This window comes from Triticum urartu, unplaced genomic scaffold (assembly GCF_003073215.2).
Source record: "Triticum urartu cultivar G1812 unplaced genomic scaffold, Tu2.1 TuUngrouped_contig_5325, whole genome shotgun sequence".
Taxonomy (NCBI): domain Eukaryota; kingdom Viridiplantae; phylum Streptophyta; class Magnoliopsida; order Poales; family Poaceae; genus Triticum; species Triticum urartu.
Window position 1 is genome coordinate 1 of NW_024115993.1, and position 8,760 is coordinate 8,760.

Genomic DNA, 8,760 nt, shown 5'->3' on the forward strand with positions numbered 1-8,760 from the left:
GTCAAAACAAGAAAAGTGGAGCACAGGGAAAGTGAAAAAAGAAGAAAAAGAGAGAGAGAGAGAGAGAGAGAGACCCACCCTCAACCACAGCTCATCGTCGACGGTAAGCTGTTCTTGCATCCAGAGACCAGTGTAGCTAGCTATCTAGCGATGCAGGTGGTGACGGGCGCCATGGGCAGCCTGCTCCCCAAGCTGGGGCAGCTGCTCATGGAGGAGTACAACCTGCAGAAGAACGCCAAGAAAGGCGTCGAGTCTCTCGTGCGAGAGATGAAGAGCATGCACGCTGCGCTCTGCAAAGTGGCGGAGGTGCCGCGCCATCAGCTCGACGAGCAAGTCAAGCTCTGGGCTGACGAGGTCAGGGATCTTTCCTACGACATAGAAGACATCGTTGACAAGTTCATCGTGCGTGTCGAGGGCCCTAGTAAACCTGCTGCTGATGGCAACAAGCTCACAGACCTTGTGGAGAAGATGGCCAACTTGTTTAACAAGGGCAAGGCGCGCCGCCAGATCGCTAGCGCCATCAAGGAAATCAACAAGGATGTCCAAGAGGTGGCCAACAGGCGCGGCAGGTGCGTACCCGATTCCGATTGACGGACCTAGCTATGCTTTGGTTGCCGATTGGTCAGTGACTTATGGCTCGTGGAGGGAGAGGGGAGTAGACATCGCCACATCGGGGCATGTACTTCTATTTAGATCAAATAACATTTGTAATTTTTTTTAATTTGTGGGTATATCCTCCACTCGCAGGTACACAGTTGATAATATTTTGCCTAAGCCTACGGCTGTGACCACTATCGATCCTCGTCTCCGCGCTCTATACACTGAAGTTACAGAGCTTGTTGGCATCTATGGGAAGAGGGATCAAGAGCTTCTCAAGTTATTAGCTTTGGGAGATGAAGATCCCTCCAACAAGAGACCAAAAATAGTCTCTGTCGTTGGATTCGGCGGATTGGGCAAGACCACTCTGGTCAGAGCAGTATATGACAAGATCAAAGGTGGTTTTGATTCACGGGCTTTTGTTCCAATTGGTCAGAATCCTGACATGAAGAAGATTTTCAGGGACATCCTTATTGGTCTAGACAAAAACACGTATACTAATATCAATCTCATGGTACTAGATGAAAAACAACTTATCGAAGAAATCCGGGACTTCCTTCACGACAAGAGGTATGCACCCCTCAGCCAGTTACAGTCAAACGTTCCTGGTGATGAGCTTTTTTTTTTGGCATCCTATCGAAGCAGTTACACTCAAATGACCGAGTAGAAGGCTTGGAATACTATCCGCCGCTAGTATGCATCTTTTCAATTAGACATTTTACACGTTTCCTATAAAGATAGGCATAATATTGTACAATTGAGGTACAATTTGTAGATTTGGTCTGTTGGAGGAGGATGTTCATTATTAACTTTCCTATTGGCTCTCGGGCGTTTGTTTAAAAAATAAAAGAAATGGAGGTTTTCCTAGTGGTTTTGAGTAATTTAATCTTATTTATAGAATTGCACTTTTTCGGTTAACTAGGAATAGTTTATTGGCAGACATCAGATCGTGAATTTGATACCCATTTGGTTATTTGGTTTGACCTTTCGCATAGATATAGTGCATTACTTATATAAGTAACAGTTTCATAACAGTGACTACATGTGTGTTGCTACGTGCCACCCATCTGTTACTAATTTATGCTTCCTTGAATGATGTTTTTTGCTTGGACAGCATTTCATTCTCTGTTCATAATAATGCTATATATCGTCGAATATATTATTGATGAGTTTGGAATCTGGTGTCCCCTTGTTTTCATCCTTATATGTACTAAACTATACATAGTTTGTGTGTATGTCATATGGCGCTTTATGAGCCCCTGTGATGTGTGCATCAACATTTCATTAATTTTCTCTCCCAACTTGTACAGGTATCTCGTCGTAATTGATGATATATGGGATGGAAAACTATGGGGAGATATCAAGTTGGCTTTCTCTAATATGAACAATCTTGGCAGTCGCCTAATCACGACAACTCGCATATTTAGTGTGTCCATAGCATGTTGTCCTTCCACTCATGATTCCATTTATCAAATGGAACCTCTCTCAGACAGTGACTCTACAAGGCTCTTTTGTAAAAGAATATTTTCAAGTGAGAATAAATGTCCTAGTGAACTTAAGGAAGTGTCTAGAGATATTTTGAAGAAATGTGGCGGTGTACCATTAGCTATCCTTACTATAGCTAGTCTTCTCACTGTTGGTCATCAGATCAAGCCAAAAGTTGAATGGCAAGTTCTGCTAGATTCAATTGGGCGTGGACTTACAGTAGAGGCAAGTATGGAGGAAATGCAGAGGATACTGTCACTTAGCTACTATGATCTGCCTTTTGATCTGAAGACTTGCCTATTATATTTATGTATGTATCCAGAAGATCATGAGATTGACAAAAAAGATCTGATATGGAAGTGGATATGCGAAAATTTTGTGCAGCATGGAAAACATCAGACTAGCATCTTTGAAGTTGGGGAAACTTTTTTTAACGAGCTCATAAACAGATACATGATTATACCAATATTCAATGGTTTTCGTGAAGTAAAAAGTTGCCGTGTGCATGACATGGTGTTGATATGATTCGTTCCTTGTCAGCTGAAGCAAAGTTTTTGACAATATTGGAAAGTAACAAGGATGTGACTAGTTCTCACAGAAATATCCGTAGACTATCTCTCCAGAATACCGAGGAAGATCAACAAGCTGCACCTCTCATCAATTCAATGTGCATATCACAAGTGAGGTCCATCAATGTCTTTCCACCAGCTGTGACTATCATGCCTGCTATATCTAGCTTTGGTGTTTTACGTGTATTGGACTTGTGTCGATGCCGTATTGGGGCAATTAACTTTCAGCCTAACTTGAGGGATATTGGGTATTTATTTCACCTGAGGTACCTAGGTCTAAAAGAAACCGGTATCTCTGAACTGCCAGAGGAAATAGGAAATCTACAGTTTTTTTAAGTTTTAGATTTAGGACGCACTAATGATATGAGACATTTGCCATCATCTATGTGGAAGCTACAAAAGTTAATGGCCATCAGGGTTTCTTCTCGCTGCTATTGGCACCCTGGTGTATTGGGTAACCTGGCTTCTTTGGAAGTAGTCGAGGGGATCTATGCCTCTCCGAGCACCGTGCAAGAGCTTGGCTGCCTGGCAAGGCTGAGGAAGCTCGACATTTACTTCTTTGATTGGAGCCTCGAGGTAGAGGAAACTTTTGTGGAGACTATATACAACCTGCATGATATCAGAAGTCTACGTATTGCCTGCGACGATGTACCATACTTGGATCTCTTGGGGGGACGCTGGGAACCCCCTCGATGCCTTTGCAAATATACTTTCACATCAGACCATATCGCATGCTCTGGATTGCCGATGTGGATAACAAAATGTGGCCCCTCACATCTATCAAACCTATCATCGTTTCATATCAGAGTCAAGGATGTGCAGCAAGAGGATGTGCAAATCCTTGGGAGGTTGCCAACTCTTCGCCATCTCTGGATAAGCAGCACCCACCAAACAAAAAGGCTGCTCGTCATCGGTGCAGATGAGTTCCGTTGTGTGATAGCCTTTGGAATGCATTGTGAGCCAGCCAATCAGGTAGTCTTTCAACAAGGAGCATTGCCAAATGCAGAATATGTCCGATTTAATCTGGGTGTGCGGGTGGCCAAAGAAGATGGTGACAGCGATCTGTTTGAGCTTGGCTTGGGTAACCTTCTCTCACTTCAGGGTGGATTAGTTGAAATCCATTGGGATGGGGTCACCATTATGGAAGCTGAAGAAGCATGTGCCGCAGTGAGAAATGCAGTGAACACCCATCCTAACCATCCAAGCATTGATCTTTATATGGAGCCAGAGATAGCAGAAGGTACAAACTACAATAACACGTTATACTCACCAATGAATGAATATAGTGTAGTTATTTTACTCCTTTCTGCATGCTTGCACCTAATAAATTCAAGCACATGCTTCCTGATAATATGTTGGCACTAATCATTCTCTTGTTGCTCATTTTCGCTTCTCAATCTCCAAATTAAGATACCGATGATGAGGATGATGATGAGTATGATGAGGATGATGATGAGTATGATGATGATGATGATGGTGATGGTGATGATAGCAGCGATGAAGGAGAAAGAATGGATCTGGAGTACGTACACTTATCCACCCAAATTGCATTCTTCCATTTAATTCTTGAGATGCTCCATTTTAGATCCCAGCTCACACATTTCTTCTTGCTTTCTCAGCTAGAGTCAGCTGCGGTGATGGCTGGTGGGCATGATGGAGAAGTACATATACGGATTTTTCCTGATGGTACCACGTACCAGGTGGTGAAGAAGCGAGGACAATTTTTTTTCGATAAAGGGCGATTTTATTAACTCAAAAATGTAGCATCAAGTGGATACAGAGCATTATGAGCAACACCCGGCCTCTGCATAATTAGGATGCACACAGCCGAACACCAAAAGTCTGACAACCAGAAGAAAACAAAAATTGACAAATCGGCAATAGTAGAGTCCTATAGACTGACACTGTGCCTATGTCGAAAGGTGAGATGGACCGATCCGGAGGTTATGCTGCCACCCATGTTGGGTAAAAACCTCCGTAGCCACCTGCTCCAACCGCGTACACACCGCCTTGAACAACGGTTGGACATCCGCTCGTTGTAGTATAGACCACATACGAAGCGAGTGCATACAACGGAAAATAGCCTGCAAAGGAGAAGCATTTTTGTCATTAAAAACAAAATCATTTCTACATAGCCAAAGCGACCATAGTAAGGCATACGCTCCCACCCTTAATAGCGTTTTGAACCTATTTGAAATACCGTCCAACCAATGACCAAAAATATTGGCAACACTTGTGGGCGGATATAAACTTGACGCTATTTGGATGACTGACCACGTAGAACGTGCAAAGTTGCATTAGAAAAAGAGGTGTGTGATGGTCTCATCATGAGTACAAAAACAACACTTCTTACTCCCTTGCCAATTGCGCCGTGCGAGGTTGTCTTTGGTTAGAACAACTCCCCTACGAAGATACCACATGAAGACTTTAACTTTTAGTGGTATCTCCGACCGCCAAATTTTCTTATTATTACTCACCAATACCTCAGAATGCGTGAGCGCACAATACATAGAGTCTACGATGAAAGACCCTGATGTAGTAAGGTTCCAGCGAAACACATCCCGCCCTTCTGTCAGGCTAATCGCATCCAGACGGGACAAAAGATTATGCCATGACATAAGTCGGGGGCCAGTCGTGACATTCATTGCCCGCTGAAATTATTGTTTGGGGGGGGGGGGGGTGAACTGAGCACCTGCGCAATAGTATTATTCTTATCGCGAGCAATGTTGTACAAGGCTGGATATTGTTCTCGGAGAGTGGCACCGCCTAGCCAGATATCTTCCCAAAAACGAATCTCCGACCCATCCTTTATCGCGAAAGACCCAAAGCGAAAGAGATGTTTCTTTGCCGCCATTAGGCCAGCCCAAAAGTGCGAGTCGCCAGGTTTCCAATATGCCTGAGACACCGCCTTGTGGCCTAGATACTTGTTGCGCAGTATGGTTTGCCAAACACCATCCTCAGTAAAAAGTTTGAACAACCATTTACTAAGGCGAGCCTCATTCTTGACCTGCAGGTCATGAATTCCAAGGCCACCTTGGTCTTTCGGCCTACAAACCACACTCCACTTGGCTAGTCTGTATTTTTTCTTTTCCCCATCTCCTTGCCCAAAGAATCTGAATCTGAAATAGTCCAGTCTTTGCAGGACCCCTTTTGGGAGTTGGAAGAAAGAAAGCATATAGAGGACCATATTTGTGAGGACAGAGTTAATCAAAACCAGCCGTCCTCCAACAGAGAGCAGCTTGCCTTTCCAGCTGCTCAACCGTTTCTCTAACCGCTCCTCTACATGCTTCCACTCCACAATGGTGAGACGTCGATAATGAATCGGTATTCCCAGATATTTAATTGGGAAATGGCCATGTGCGCAATCAAACAGGTCAGCATAATCGGCCGCTGCCTCAACGGCTTCTCCAAAGCAAAAAAGTTCGCTTTTATGGAAGTTAATTTTAAGACCCGACATTTGCTCAAATGCTGAAAGCAAGAGTTTCAGGTTTCGAGCCTTGTCCAGGTCATGTTCCATAAAAAGAACTGTGTCATCGGCATATTGCAGAATAGAGAGGCCACCATCCACAAGGTGTGGCACTACTCCTGCAATCTGTCCGTCCTGCTTGGCGCGCTCAACCAGAATGGCCAACATGTCAGCAACAATGTTAAATAACATTGGGGACATGGAGTCACCCTGTCGTAGTCCTTTTTTTGTCTGAAAGTAATGGCCTACATCATCATTGACTTTGATGGCCATGCTACCTCCAGTTACAAAATTGTGGATCCATTGACGCCATTTATCGGAGAAACCTTTCATCCTTAAGGCCTGTTGGAGGAAAGACCATTTAACCTTATCATAGGCTTTTTCAAAGTCAATTTTGAATACTACTCCACTCATGTTTTTTCGGTGCATCTCATGAACGGTGTCATGCAGGATTACTACGCCATCGAGTATATTCCTTCCTTGCATGAACGCCGTTTGAGATGGCCGGACAACATGGTCAGCTATCGAGTTAAACCTATTCGTAGCTACTTTGGTGAAAATTTTGAAGCTGACATTAAGTAGGCATATGGGTCTATATTGTTGGATCCGTTCAGCCTCCTTAATCTTTGGCAACAAAACAATCTCGCCAAAATTCAGCCTGAATAGGTCAAGTTGATCGGCATGAAGACAATTGAACAACTCCAAAAGGTCAGACTTGATGATATCCCAGAAATTCTGATAGAATTCTGCAGGGAAGCCATCAGGTCCTGGAGCTTTGTTATGTTCCATTTGGAACACCGCGGCTCTCACCTCCTCTTCTGAGAAAGGTGCCGTGAGGAAGTCATTCTCTTCTGTCGTGACTTGAGGAATATCATCTGTTCGGTTCTCGTCAAGGGTGAAATTCCCTTCATCTGGCAGCCCGAACAGAGATTTGTAGTAGCTAGTGATATACCTTTTGAGCTCCTCTTGACCTTCAATCCACCCTTCATCTTGTTGGAGACTATAAATACGTTTCTTCCTATGTCGACCATTGGCGACCAATTGGAAGTATCTTGTATTACTATCTCCCATCAAGATGAAATCAGCTTTGGATCTTTGGTAATATTTGATTTCCTCTTCCCGCAAAAGACGTGCAACCTTCTCATTGGATTGATTTTTCATATCAATCTCCTGTTGAGATAAGATGCGTGTCTCTGCAATTTTATTGAGGTCATCAATAATGGTAGAGAGGCGCCGTTTTTCTTTTTTATACATCCCATTGGTGTGTTTAGCCCATCCAGAGAGGTGTCGCCTCATGGCCCTTATTTTAAAGTTCCATCTCTGAATGAGTGTATGACCAACAGCGAGCTTCTCCAAAATGTTCTTGACCATGTCTACAAAACCTTCCCAATGCAACCATCCCAATTCAAACTTGAAAGGGTGGCGGGCCGATGTGTTCGTAGAGTTAGAGTCAAGAATGATTGGCGCATGGTCCGAGAGTGCCTCGATACGCTCTAGGGCTCGAACGGTTACCAGAGGAAATTTTAACTCCCATTCGGTATCCACGAGTACCCTATCGAGCTTCTCGTATGTCGGCACAGAACGATTATTAGCCCAAGTGAATTGTCGTCCTGACATACTAACCTCCCGAAGATCCAAACTGTCAATCACAGCATTGAATAGGAACGGCCAGTGAGTATCGAAGCGACTATTATTTTTCTCTTCCTGGTACCTAAGGATATTGAAGTCTCCTCCAATAAGCATTGGGTACGGGTTATCCTTAGCCAGGTTCACCAATTCCCGAAGGAAAGCGGATTTATGCTCATCTTGGGCAGCTCCATAGACTGCGACCAGGCTCCATGTAAAATTATCAGCTCTGTTTCGTAGGTGAAATTTGATATGAAATTCACCTAACGAAAAAGCCAATAAATCCATGGTTGCGGTCTGAATCCCAAGAAGGATTCCTCCCGACCTTCCACGAGCTGGTAAACTATGCCACGAATAGTCGAAACCACCGGATAGGTGATCGAGGACATGCGAGCGAAAGTCACCTTTACCAGCCTCAGAAATTGCCACAAAGTCCAAACCATGTTCACGCACACAATCACCGACGTGTTTATGCTTAGCCAAGTCTGAAAGACCTCTGCTATTCCAAAACATGCCTCTCATGTGGAAACTCGAATCGGTGTGGAAATCTTTGCCTTCTTGGGCGTTTTTTGTTTCTTTTTTGAGGAAAGTGATTTAGATTTACGCGAAGTCGCTGTGAAGTCACAAAATATGGACCCAGATCTTGCATCATCCATCCAACCTCGTAACTTCACCAACAATAATAGGAAAAGGGCTAAAGATGAAATTGACACTAATGACGCACTAGAGAAGTGGTGCGCCACTACTATTTACTAATGGCGCACCACGTGAAGATACGCCATTAGTGTGTAAGACACTAATGGTGCACCAGGCACAAGGTGCGCCAGTAGTAACAATTTTTTTTTCATTTTTTCAAACATACTAATGGCGCATCCGGACAAAGTGCGCCATTAGTAGTTAGAACTACTAATGGCGCACCAACCGTTGAGTGCGCCACTACTGTATTCTTTTTTTTTTACTTTTTTGCAAAGCTACTAATGGCGCACCGTCGCATAGTGCGCCATTACTAGTTCAAAC

At 43.9% G+C, this 8,760-nt stretch overlaps 1 pseudogene; it reads left to right on the forward strand.

Annotated features, from left to right (window-relative positions):
- The first annotated feature begins 45 nt into the window (after nucleotides 1-45).
- LOC125529081 lies at nucleotides 46-4,447 on the forward strand (annotated as a pseudogene).
- The last annotated feature ends 4,313 nt before the right edge of the window (nucleotides 4,448-8,760 follow it).